Genomic DNA, 14,627 nt, shown 5'->3' with positions numbered 1-14,627 from the left:
AATAATAAGTAAATTTGGTATATTTTTCTAATTTACTGAAGGTTGTGGAATAAATAATAATGAGACTTTTACAGAAAACATATAGAGTAAACAAAGAACAAAAAAGTAAATTAAATAAATCTTTGTAACAGTGTTTTGAATTATAATGAAGTCACAGAATATTTTTGGATCGTAAATATTCCTGCAGGAAAATGCATCAAGTATTTCCTTATGTTATTTCTGACAGCATGTGTGTTGTTTTTTTAATTGTTCATTGAAAATTTCTTCCATTTATATTAAGCTAAAGAGAGGAGATTGGTACCTCTGTTACTAGCTTTTAATAAGAATAAGGTGGTTCTGAAACTACCTCGTAATACAGAGATACACAATACATTTCATCCCATTCTAGAAGGGTTGACTGGGCAGAGGTGGTAAGTTCTGTGCAAGCTGAAATTAGTCACCTGTTACAGAGTGCAGTAAAGCCAATGGGTGGTACTAGAGACTTCAGTGATCTGCTACCACAGAGTAGATCATTTAGAGAGATCTTGGTGGATTAAATTTTTCTTTTTACTTTTGTTCTTCTGTTTTCTTTGCCTTTTGCAGAGTGTCTTTACTTTTGGGTTCATCAACAGCCCTTTATCTAACAAAGACCTCATGAAAGGAAAAATTAAAGGGTAATATTAAAAAAATATTTTGGTTCTGTTAATAACATTCATCACTCTTCCAAAAATAAAATACTGAGGACTTTCTGTAGTTCTAAACATTAGGAGGAAGAAGTCAGAAGTAAGCATCACATGCTTACATGCACATGGGATTCTAGAGACTTGGGTTTCCTTGTCTCAAAAGACATCACCTGAAACTCATTGAAACTCACTGGTGGGAATATTTTCATTTACCTTGATGGGCTTTAAATAAAAGCAGTGAATGCAGTCTTAAGTCAACAGGATTTTTGACTATAAGCTTTAATAACTCAGTGTCTTAAAACACACAGATATAGACCCTTCTTCCAAGATGCAAAGGATGCATCAGAATGAGATTTCTCCAAATCTTTAAAAAATCAAAGCTTTATTGTTAAGGATTTTTAAATGTGAATTTTGAAGTCAGGAAATGTCCTTGAGGAAACAAATCCTCCAGAGCTTTTAAATCTGGTATCAGTTCATCAGCAAAGACGACAGATATTTTTATTTAAAACTGGATGTGAACTGGCAGAGTAAATCATTCATAGCACTGGAGGACAGTGCAGGTTCAATGTCAGTTTGGTATGCACCTTCATCAGACTGTAAATTTATTCCAGAGTACATTTTTTCCTGGAAAACTTAAAGCAGAAAATTAATGCCAAAATGAGGAATATGAAGATTTCCAGAATCATGTAAAACTAGCAGAATTTCCTGACTGTAATGCTTTATTTTCATACCAGAATGTTTACAAAATGTTATTCTGCTAAATTTACATGAACATGTATCAAATAATGTCTTAATGAAGATTTTCTTGCTGTAGGGAGTGAATGTAGCCTGCAGTTTCATTTGGAGATACATGTATATCCTTAGATCATTAACAGAAATCTGTTCCCATTGGTAAAAATTATGCTAGTTTGTGACCAGTTACTGTAATAAACTACATGCAGTTGGAAATCTAAGAAACAACTCTGGTTTATTATGCGATTTCTGATTCAGATCATCGAAATGTTTGTATCTTTTGATCATATTTACCTATAGTTGAGCAGAGATGTCAGTAATAATCCACCTTAGCTGGATTGATTTATGAAAATAAAACAGAAATGGCCTGGCACATTACAGGAGTTTTTGGAAAGCTGTTGAATTATGATTGACAATAATCATTTTATCAAAGATTTAATATCCTTTTTACATTGTTTTACATATGAAAAATGTCTTATTTGACATTATTTATGCAACACATTTAATACATCACTCTATGGAGAAGTAAACAAAATAAGAAGATAAAAAAATTGTTCAGAAGTGTCCAGAATATTAGAATTAAAGTGACTGGAGGAGGTGAAAAGCGTAGCAGTGGCCAGGAGAGGAGATAATTGGTTTTCCACCAGTGACAGTGGTATAGTTCTGTCACACTGAGTTGTTTCTATCACACTATACAGGAAATAATGCAAGGAAAACTCTTAGTTCCAAATGCAACTGAGTTGTAACATGTGATTGTGTCAAACGTAAAAGGATACATGTTAGAAAGCTCTGGAGCCATAGCAGTGATCCATTTTATGAACCTGAGAGTTAAAAAAGGCTCTGCAGAGAAGGATTTAAAGATTGAACGTCATCCTTCTGAGTTCATTCTGATTTGGAGAGTATTACAGATAGATTTGGGCTCTGACGAGCTTGTGTATGAGATTAAAGCTTTAAAGCTCGCTTGCTGTCTCTCTCTCAAAAAAGAAGTAGTTAAAGCAGAGTAACTATTTAATAGCATGCTGTCTGCAGTCGTCTGTGCCAGATTCTCACTAGATATTTCCCATGTAATCTTCAGTTTTCTTGCAGAGAGGCTGTCATAAAAAGGGAACTCTTTTGTACGTAGCATTTCATAAATATCATACATCAAAGAAAAAAGTATAATAAACATTGCATTGCAGACTGAAGGTTTTCCTTTTTTCCAGAAAGATGTCCACAACATAATAATTTGCTAATGAAATCTTAGAGAATTGGAGAAAATATTTTTGAGATTGAGAAGTGGATAAAAACGTATAGGTGGGCAACCATCATGATATATTTTACCTTCTAAATAGATCTTCTCTTTCAGTATTTGCTTCATTTTGTACAACATGAAGTAAAGGAACCCTAACCAAAATACCTTTCTGATTCATTTACAAAACATGTGAGACAAAGTCTGGGTGCAAAGACAAGGTTGTGGCGTCTTCTTCCAAAAGAAAACTGCTTCCCTGGTTAGAAATCCTCCTGATAATCGGGTCAAAATGACATATTTATGAATTAGCCACACGAATAGTCCTCTTCCTCATTAATAGCGTGATATTTTGCCTGCAGGAAGACGTTTAAAGAAATTCAGTGTATTCCTAAAAATCTCCAAGCACATATTGTCTTGTGATAATGCTGCAGATCAGTTTTCAGTTTTATAGGTTGAATGTCAGCTATGTGAAGTCAGTGGGGCAATTCTTCAGTGAGGACTCTGTTTAAAAAAAAATAAAAACAAAAAAAACCCAAACCAACCCCCCCCACACACACACTTGTCTTCCAATGCTTACTGCTACAGGATCCTCAAGATCCAGAAACGCAAATAAGAAAGTAATAAGCAGGATAACGAAGCTCACCCCTTGAAAGATTCATCCTTCATCTTCTTGAAAGACTGTACGCTATTTTTAGAAACTAAATCTTGAGAGGCCTTTCTGCTCTGTGGAATACAAGCATCTCCTGGAGACATAAAGAAAATTACTTTCATTATACAAAGGATAATAATGCCTCAGTGAAAGAACTGTAACATTTAAAAGTAGTTGCTGGCTGCACTTAGTAGTCCATATGATGCAAATAATACTAAAAAGAATTGCGAAAGCGTTTTCTTCTTTTCTATTACAAAATTAGAAAAGAAATACACTTTGTACTGGTAATGGCCAAAATCTGATTAACCCTGGAACATACTTATCTCTTCATACAATAGCAGGCAGTTGGCATTTTGAAATGTGCAGTAGCATAATGCAGCTTTCAAGTATTTTTGACTGCTAATTTCCTTACTCTGCCTCTGAAATCTTGCTCTTGTTGATATAATCTGAGTCATCAGTATCCATTAGGAGCTCTGAAGCCTGCTTCTCTGCTCATCAGCAGGAACTCAAGCAGTGCATCTTGAACTATTTTTTCCCTTCATGTTCCTTTAATCTGTTTTCAACCTGGGATCTGACACATGGTAATCATGCTGAAGTTCACTTAAATAATCTCCAAATTAACATAGCTTCCAAAAATCCTACTTACCTTACTGATATTGATCTTGCTAGTCACAGCAATCACTATATGTTTGCTTCTACAGGCAGAAGTTTAGTTGCCTGGTTTTTGTATTCATTTTCCTGTATGCTGACTACTTATAAAAAGAAGTGGTGGTCAGCATCCATTAGTGCTTGTTCTCTTGATAGTTAAGTTGCTTTTAATTTTTGGACCACAAGGTCTTCCATCTCGGGCATTAAACCTGAAATATGGAATCTATCAATATTTTAAGTTTAGGTTTTTTTTAACTATATTATGGTCAATTGCCAAAACCATTCCATATTCAGCAAAATGCTAGTTGTCCCTTCCCATTCTTTGGACAGTGTGAGTGGAACAAAGTTATAAGGTAGAGCAGCAAGTCTTCGCAAATAACAATTTTGCTATTTTGAGAAGAGCTAATCATTGTAAGTACTGATATTCCTTTTCTTTATTTGTTGCAGCCCTGGTGTGTTTGTTTATTACAACAGAATTCATACCATATATACATTGTAACTGTTTTGTTGTTGAAATTAAAGATACAACAGAGCTATAATTTTGTACAGATAACAGGCTGTAGGTCATGCGGAGAGTTCTGAAAAAGCTGGCATGTAAGTGTGGGCTCTTCTCCCTCACCCTCTCTTTTTGGTTTATATCCGTACATCAAAATCCAGATGTAATTGTAACGTGGGTAGCCATACTCTGGCTAACTTGACTTTTGTTAATAGTGATATTAAAGACATGCATTTGCAGAGACTGAATATCAAAATATAAGTCCTCTGCTGACTCCAAGAATATTCTCTGATTGCTAGCGTTTGCTGAAACTCATGCTGCTATGTCTTTTTATATTTTTAGTATCAGAAAGAGAAAATTATTTCCTGCAAGATCATCTTTGTGGAGACAATTCTACAGTGTACGTTTTTTCCTTACTAGAAGAGCTGCTTGGGAAGGAGCAGCATAATGATAACTAAAGAGATAACTCTGTGTATTAATTGTTCTGGCAAGGCCATAAATATTTCAGTGAATTACTGAAATCAGAAATAGAAGAGACCTATTAAATTATACAATTTATATCCTGAACACATCTGTACAGCTCACATTTTAATAGTTTTTGACTAGCAAAGGAAATAAATCTTAAAATCAGTGCTGTATGCTTTAAAGATAAAGAGGTTATTTTTGTCAATTAAACATTTTCTGAGACAGTACTTGCATTAGGAAATACTCATTTAGTGAAATTAAAATGTACTATTCCTTTGAAACTTTCAACAACAACAAAAGAGGTGATTTTTCCCAAAGATAATTTCTCAACTGTTATATCCAGTGGAAAATTTCCCAGTTTTACTAGACTCTGAAGGTTGAAGAATTTTTCCTCAAAACAAAATTATTTAATGGGAGAGTAGTTTAATTTTTGTAGAAAGTAATAATATTAAGTTATTAAATAAATTTTTACTGTCGAATCTTTTCTGAGTTGCCATTTTACATAGGAACGCTTTAGACATCATGCTTTTACATTCTTTTAAATTACAAGGTTCATTATGATAATCTCTGAGAATTTTTGAGGGTGGGTAGTAATGCCTGACTCGAAAAAAATTGAGGCCACTAAGTTATAGCATCATCACTGCTGAAATAGCAGTACTTAAGTGCATACCTGTACTTAAAAGCAGAGCATATAATGTTACATAAATAAGACCAGTAAAGCCAACTTGAGCTTCATTAGAAAGGTTGTAGACAGCAAAAAAAACTTTCACAGTTTCACCTTTGGCTGTGTTCTTGTTTTGGTTTGGTTTTAGTAATATTATTGGGGTGTGAGTTCAGGTGCTATCTAACAAGCCTAAAAAAACCCCTTATATAAAGCCTGTTTCTTTGGCCAGGATTCATTTGGTTTTACAATAAATACTTGGAAGGAGACAAGCGAAGAGTTGTTTGGTACATAATATAATTAAAATATATTACTCCTGTGAACACAAGACATAAAAATGCCTTGCAAATGGGAATCAGAAGAAATGTCTGCATGTAATGTAAATTACACAAAAATTTACAAAACCAGCTCTCAGATAGTACTTTGCCATAAAAAGAATCTGAAAAGATTTGTCTAGAAAGGACCTCTAGCAATTAGGTAGTGCATCCGCCTCCCTCCAGCAACGAGTTATATGTACATTAATCCAAACAGCTATTTGTCTAGCATATTCCACAACTTCTGTAGGCTAACTGTTGTCTTCCTTAATTATCTTTGCCATTAGAAAGCTTTTACTTTGGCCTGTATCCTCCTCATTGCAGTTTAAGCCCATGACGACTTGTCTTCATCCCTCTAGTTACTGAAAACACCCTCCTACTTCCCTCTTTCTCTCAGCTTTTAGTGTATTTGAAGACCACATCGTGTCTCCACTTCATTTTCTGTTCCCCAAAATAAACTAAGTTGTACCATTTTGCTAATTTTTTCCTTCCAGAGCATGTCTTCTAGCCATTTCATCACCCTTGTATTTCTCAGAGTTCTCTCCAATTCATCAAAATTGTCTTGAGTTCTGCAGTTGTGACCTTCCTGTGGGAGACAAAAATGGAATAACAAGTTTGTTTGCTTTGTAGCACACCAACTCTTCTGTCCCCAAATGGTGTGTCCTTTCCCTGATAGCTTCATGTTACTGATTTGTGTGATGTTTGGGCTTTCCTGTACTTCCAGAGCCTTTTCTGCTGTTGAACCAAAGGCTACTATACATACCCCACTTGCTTTTGTGCCTTTGATGGTTCTACCTAGGGTAGTACTTTGCTTTTGCCTTTATTGAATTACGCCTTATTTATTTCAAATATTTGATCCAGTTAGTCAAGCTCTTACGAAATTCTAATCCTATTTTTCAGTGACATTTCAAGAAATGTCCCTTTACAAATAGGTTTTAAATCTTGAATTATCCCCGAACTTTCATTACTTGCACTAAAACCACATTTTGTTGAATGTGAGTGAGAAATGACATTGGTTTTACCTAACTGGTCTAATTGTGGGTATTGTTCCAGGACCTAGAAATTAGGCCCCACTTGTTTAATTTGGTGCCTGAGAAAAAGAACATTATAGTAATTATGTACAAGCAGAGAAGCTAGGTAAAAGGTGACACTAATAAAGACAGAATAATTTTATAGCTCAATCAAATAAAAAAAAAAATTAATGTATCAATTATGAACAAGTTGCTAGCTAATTTATTAGTGACTGAACATGTATGTTATTCCCAATGCTTCACAGCAAGGAATAAGACAATTCAATGTCTAAAGCCTGTATTTAAGACAGTTCTTTAACATGACCTAGATTTCAGAACTCTGTTGTTACTGCTAGAAAAGCAATTTATTCCCTTTCTATTCACTTACCTTTAATGAGAAAAGATGAGTCAGCTTTTGAATAGGCACTGTCTGTACCGACTTTCAAATCAAAACATTTTAATAATGAAAAACAAGAGAGTGATATTATTATACCTTAAAATGCAGATGAGCTAACAAGATTGGTGTAGTCTCATTAGGTTAATTTCCAGCATCTCTGAAGGAAGACTTCATTAAAGAGCAGACCTTTAAAAGTCTATGAACATGTTTGGTTCATACTGTGACCCCACTATGAAAAAATTAATTGACTTTGTGCCTCTTCCCATACAAGTTGTACTTGCTTTTGGTCACTATGGAGACTGAAGTCAAAACTTTCCAGAAACAACAGTTTTACTGGGTGATAAATACTCCCCAAATTGTCCCTCTATTAATTTCTGTTGACATAATGTTTAGAATTTTAGTATATTAATCCTTAATTATAGTATGATGTTTTGACATAAGGGGGGAGGAGGGAGAACCTTCCAAATTTTGTAGCATGGAGATGACAATTGCTCAGTCAGAGGAAATACACAGGCCGAGATAATTTGCTGTGGCTTCACAATTACGAGCATCCTGAGAGAGCCAGATTAAAGCTGAGGGGAGGCAGGGAATGATCAGACCTTTGTTTCAAATGTCAATGTGTGCTAAAGCTATCAGTGCTCATCTTGTCTAAGACGGTTGGTATGCTTTTCTGTCAGTTCCTTCAGTTGTCACATTTTTTCACTTTTTTTTCAGTAGGTAGGAGTGATAAGCTGAGGGCTAGCAGAGTTGCTTAGACATATACAGTGCACAAGTGTGATAATTTAAATGAAAAGAAGTACAGAGAAAGCTGATTGCCAAGAATGATATAGGAAACTTCATAAAAGTGTATTTTAAGGTGAAGTTGCAAGAGGGAAAATAATTGCTTGGTGCTTATGAAGGAGACCTAAACGAGGTACAAAATGCGCCCGAGTCTCATGCTAGATCTATTACATTGTGCCACAAAGCATAGATGTCATTAACTAGGAGTTAACGATGAAGATTTTGCCTTGCGTTACTGATTGCTACAGGTATTATGTTTTAATCCTTTACAGTTAAGGCAAAATAACATATGCTAATTTAGGCACATGGTGGATTTTTCTTTCCCTTTCAGATTTGTAAGAAAAAAAAGGAAAGGTATCTATCCTAGTTTCTAAGAACTTTTTATTTTTATTTTTAAAATATACTGCCTTTAAAGTCATGTCTGCCTGTAAATAAAACCCTTTTTTATTTATGGGTAGCTACAGTGGTTTTTGTAATGGGCTAAAAGGGTATCTTGCATTAATGTATTTTTACAATTCTTACTTCAAAAGGGGAAAGTGTCACTTTGGCCTGTACTTACTGTGAAATGAGCTCAGCAGAGAGCAGTTCTGTCTCTCCCAATTGTAGGTAGTTCACGGCAGCCCCCTGCGCAGTTTCATTTCATCATCGGTGCAAAAACGTAAGATATTACCTAGCAAGAAAGGCATATCATGTAATACTATTGCTTTTTAAATCTCAGACAATTTCTGATCAATTCCAATTTTAGACAATCTTTTTAATTTGTTACCAATGAATGCTTTCTAGTTAAACTTATATTTAACAATCACATGCGTCAGCGAGCAATGTGAGATGACAGTGATGGAAGTGGGTGGATAGCACAATAGATGGTGACAAGAGAAGTTGATCCAGTAAGGAAAGGAGGAGATGGCTGAATTCTGGAACAGAGAGTAATCAGGGGAGTAGGGAAACTGAGGAAAAAAGAAATGGCTTAGAGCTGGGCCATGCAGTAAAGTATTCCAGGCTATTCCTAATTACCTAGTCCTGGTGGTGAGTGCCCTGTGTGCAGAGGGTGGTATTTCTGGAATAAGAATGTGTTATTCCAGATTCTTTTTAATCAGCTGGAAGTGGATTGTACCAATTCAGAACAAGAATGTTCACAAGAGAGTACTTACTTCTATTAATTTAACATTTTTTAGCCTGCATGGCATTAGTGTAGAATTCCCCAGCTATGGACCATTCCTCTAATTTTATAATGAATAATATGTTTCCTGTCTTCTCTTCCTCAGTTCGAGATTCATAGGTATAAACAAAATGAATTTCAAATAACTTTTGCAAATATTTTTCAAAAATTACTTTGTAAATTATAGTATATTCAGTCAGCAATGGAAATAGTAATGTGGTCTTGATCAATCACAAATAAACAGCATCATGTTGACAGTCAGTACTGGAAGACTGTAAAAAAAAAATAGCCTGCAATTAATTCATAGAAAGGAATTTTTTTTTTTAAAGCTGGATAAGACTGAAAGATATGTAATGGGGAACATGGTTACCATTTTTATACCTTATCAGGGAGCACTTCTAGCGATCTGATCCTACGGTACTGTATTTCTCTTGCTGTGTCACTAACTGAAACTGTTATTGCAGCCTTTAACATGAAAAAAAAAAAAATTGTGTTGGCAAAATAAAGCAGATAGGAGCCATTAGAGGATATGGAGCACTGGTATGATTTTTTTATTTTTATTTGTAGCCTTCTCTTTCAAAGAGGTAGATTTCTGCATTCTGCAGTTTTCTGATTTTCTGTGTTGATTCCACTTTATCCACAGATTCTTCAACCACAATAAACAAAATGATTTGGGGGGTTGGTCACTGCACTCTTACATATTTTCACAGGACAGCCAGTAGCATTTAGGTGAGAAGCAGTGTAGGTGAAAAATACAAAAATAATTTGGATAATCAGTATGTTAAATGCATTTTGAAAAGCAAATATTATGAGCCAGTAGATTATGCAAAATTCAGTGTTTGTTCAGAATGAGCTAGTTTTAAACTCCTCTCTGCTTTCATTATCCCCTATCTTTGAGGGCTTACACTTTCCTAACCTAATGGCTGGACAAACGCATTACGTTCATGACCAAAATAGCTGTTATGTTGAAGGACATCCTGCTTAATGGTATCTTGGCCTCCTCAGAATAGATTGTTGAACTTCTAACCATCAAATGTGTGGTATGTGAAAAGGCATTGTAAGCCAAATGTGATACATATTGATTGGATTATAAACATATTGAAATAACAAGCTAATGTTTTTCGATGTAAGTCATTAAATAACTCCATTTTTCTGAAAGGTGATTACATTACAGAACCGACAATGATTAGTAGTACCTTGAATTCCTTTCATGTCAGCATTTCAAGGAGTGTCGTTTTGCTTTTTCTTTTTCTTTTTCTTTTTTTTTTTTTTTTTTTTTTTTTTGTATGCTTAAAGACATTCCCAGTTTCACATCAGTAGTTGGTGAAGATGCTCAGATTCTACCCTGTGACTGTAGATAATGGCATGATTCTTCTGTTTTACCTCTGGGCTAAAAGGAGGATTTAACCAAAAGTCAGTGGGGTTTTTTGTCGGTTGCTGGTGGCTTATTTACCTTCCCTGTTCTCACAGAAGTCTGTATCTTCTCCAGTGTGCCTTAGAAGAACAGCTTCTATTTGGCAAAGCAGACAGCTCAGTACTTAATTTGCTGTACTGTTTCCGTTCCCTATAAAAGTCAGAATGTTTTATAGTAATGTTATTGTGAAGTATGAACTGCAAGCTCCAGTGACTTCTACCATTTCTGTATAATTGGTTGTACACATTCGATTGCCATCAGCTAAGCAGAAGAAAGTACTTTATTGCCCTTGTTAAGTGTGTTGTGCTTATGTTGTACTTTCACTACTAACCTCCTGCATGGATAAAAATGAGCATCGACTAGACTGCTTCTCATTTTAATAACAGTCTAAATTGCTTGGATCCTACAGTACCTAAAATTTTATTTGAAAGGAGATTTCTAGTCTTTATTTGAAAAATATGTAGGTTTGTTTTTTTGTTGTATTTCCAACATTCAGTTTCTGAAAAGGTGCATTTTTAAAGTAATGTTTCAGGAAGATAATTCTTTATCCATCTGGAACACGCATAGTGGCAACCTCTTTACTCGGGTGATTTTAGCTCTCTCTCATTTCTGAAGAACTTACATGCACATGCTGGGCAGAGTTTCTTCCAAATTTGGATTTCCTTGTTTGTTAGGTAGGAGAGCAATACATCTGCAGTAATATCTGATCCCATGTACTGGTGGAAGGCCATTCTTGTTTCCTTAAATTAGTCAGTTTACTGGTCATTGTTTGTATGTTACAATTTCTGTTGTATCCGTACTGTTTCTAATTAACTGTACCAATTATTCACAGACGAGTATTAGAACAGAAGAAAAACATTTATAACAGTTTTTAATTTCAAAATTACCATAAAGACCTTAAAGATTTCAGTATGAGAAACAAACTATTTTATAAGTCTCATTCTAAATTGTAACTTGACATAATTGTTTTAATAAGAGATTCGTGACTTTGCCAACATAGATAGGTCAATATCTTACAATTAATAGCAAATGGGAAAACACAAAGTCATCTTGCACCATACCCTGGATATCCAAAATAAGAAAAATATTTTTCCTGGAGCATTGTTTCTAGGAACAAGACTGAAGGGAGACAAGCCATACTCTCAATTAGCATAAATTTCAGTTGCTAGTATTTCCCAGATGTCTCCACTTGAAAACTACTTACTCCATCTTTGTTTTATTAAATCACCAACAACAAAAGAAAAAGAACAGTTTCTTTAAAATGGAATTTGATATGTGAAAGAAAGGAATGGAATGTCCCCTTAGCAGAGTATTATTCATAAAATGAAACACATTTGTTTGTGAGAAGAGCACTTGAAATGGTCTAAAGAATGAACTGGCACACAAGCAAAAGCCAGAATTGCATACTCACTCCTGAAAGCTGTTTTTCTGAACCTGAATTTTGATAGTTAATTCACAACTAAGCAGTAAAATATAGTATATATTCCTGACAGCCTCGGAAAAAAACAAAACAGTCATTTTATGCCTGCACCCCATTGAACATAACAAACAAGGCTGGATATTTCTCCACAGATTTTTACTTTAGCTGTGTCAAGTTGCAAAAATCACAGAGGAGTTCCTCTGCTGATCTCTCATCATAAGATACCTCTAGCCTCCTATCTGGGATATTCCCTTATTCCAGTAGCACTCAGAGTCCATGACCACATAGCTTAGAACCAGCAAAAGTCAGATCTCCGTCTTTCCATCCTCTTTGCATTGCATAGGTAGCTCCAAGAGAAGAGCCAAAGGCACTGGGGATCTTAACTAACAGATTTTGCATTGTTATTGAGGGCACATGAGGAAAGTTTAAGTGTTGACAAGAGCTGAATTGGTGGCTATTGAAAAGAGATCAGAATTCAAAACCTCATTTATCAAGTGACAGAAAAAACTGTTTATAATGTCCTTTAGCAAATCTTGTCTATAAGAAATACTTTTAGCAGGTAATTCCTATTTCTTAAAAAACTTCATCATTTTTGAGAATCTAATATTAAATATAAATACATCGTAAGGAGGGAAATAAAGGGTAGTTCTGAGCTAGCTCATGCTCTCTTAAAAAATGTGTATAACTGGAAAAGTCAAGCTAGGTAAAAGTATATATAAAAAAGATATCCTTCTTTCTGTTGTTGGTCAAAGAATGTGTTAATTATGAAACTTAATATTTGTATTATGTGGCTTTTGGATTCCAGATAGATATTACATCCCTTGAGCTTGATAGTTCACATTAATTCCAGACGAGGTGGTTTAATGATCCAGCCATGAGATTGTTTATTCCTAACAGGAAACGAATTGTAGCCAGACATCCTTTTTATGGTGGATGACAAAGCTGTGAACACTGCTGGAAATAAGTTTATGCTTTGCAAAAGAGTTTTTAGGGTGAGATTACCACCTCTGGTAGGCAGCTATCCATACCAGATACAATTGTTACTATAGTCTCTAAATCTCTCATTTCCTTTGAGTAATTTTCTCAGAAAATAAGAAAAATAAAACATTTTTGGACTGCAGTATTTAGATGTTAAGGAAATAACTGTCAGGTTTGAGTCAACTGAATATTCATGCTATGGTATCTGCTTTTATTAGTTTCATCTCATTTCCACATGTCTTTTGCTTTAATATTGTTTAATTTATTGAAAAAAAAAACCCAGCAAACAACTATGTTACTGCACAGTTTTTGGTTTGATAACTGCCCAGTAAAATGAGGCTTTTTCCTAATAATCTGTATTTTCCCCCTTCTTCCTTTAGGGATGTACTTTGATTGATCATATTATATGCAGCTTTTATTGAGGGAGAGTATATGCATTCTGTCTTGGAAACAACAGACAATATCTTCAATGTCTGTCTCTTCATACAAGTTTATAATCTGGGCTGGTGCTTATCTTTCTACTTACTGCAACCAACCAAGTATCAATGCTGGTACATTTTCTTTGTCCTGCTAATCCAAGGAAGTGATAAAGATCAATGAGATCCACACTTTATCAAGTATCAGGAAAATTTTGTTTGCCCAAGGGTTTCATTTCCTTTCTGTGTTGTATAACGTTAGCTTTCCCATAGTGGATATCACAGCAGGCATCTTGCAGCTGAGGAGGCGAGCGCTCCCCGGGGATACTGCCTTGCTGCTCTGTGACCAGCTGCAACAGCACTGCCATACACACACACCACACACACACGCACACACACACACACACACGCACGCACACACAGACACACACACATACACACAACAGCAAGTGGTTTGGTGGGGGGGGGTTATGTAAGATTATAGAAATCTCCTTTGCATTAACCCTAATTAAATGCATACACTCAGAACAAAATAATGATGGGTTATAATGTATTTTAGCCAACATACTCTCTTAGGAGACTATTCTATTTGGGCAAAGGGAGCTTTGCACTGTATCCATTTCTTTTACATGCATAATTACTTTAGCAGTTTCACCGTTTCTTTACCTTGAAAAAGATAAGTAATCCCAAATGTTTTAATAGCAAGAAGCCCTGTATTTTCTGCTGAAAATAATTTTTTCAATATTGTAGATCTATAATTTTTTTAAGATTATGTATGCAGACAACTGTGGCCAGGATACATTATTTATGAAGTTTCATCAAAGGCTGTAGGAATTCACAGAAGAAATTATAAATATGTAGGAAACCTAAGACTGTCGGAGTTTATATAGGCTAAATCTTGTATCTTTCAGACTGTATTTCTGATTTTTGAGCTCCTTTACCTCCCATTTAGTCCAGGTGAGAGCTTAAGCAGTCTTTCAAAGCAAGTCTTAGGACAAGCAATAAATCTGACCCTGGAGGGTGTGAAAAAATAGAGCACTGGGAAGTAGATTGACTTATGAATGATTCATGGAGAAAATGAGCTTGAAGGAAGTGAAGATGATGTCTAGGGAAATACAATGGAAAACATGAGAGCCTCCTCGCTACCATGGGAAATACCAAGAAATATAAGTACAAATCTAACAGTGAAGGAAAGGAG

General features: G+C 35.1%; 1 protein-coding gene across 1 annotated transcript in view; it reads left to right on the top strand.

The window, feature by feature from the left end:
- Positions 1-14,627, top strand: part of STXBP4 (syntaxin binding protein 4) — a 64,086-nt gene that overhangs the window by 31,126 nt on the left and 18,333 nt on the right. The gene's annotated exons all lie outside the window — the stretch shown is intronic.

Source organism: Antrostomus carolinensis, unplaced genomic scaffold, assembly GCF_000700745.2.
Source record: "Antrostomus carolinensis isolate BGI_N321 unplaced genomic scaffold, ASM70074v2 scaffold14066, whole genome shotgun sequence".
Lineage (NCBI taxonomy): Eukaryota > Metazoa > Chordata > Aves > Caprimulgiformes > Caprimulgidae > Antrostomus > Antrostomus carolinensis.
The sequence above is the reverse complement of the archived record's forward strand: the minus strand, read 5'-3'. Positions and strand labels throughout refer to the sequence as shown.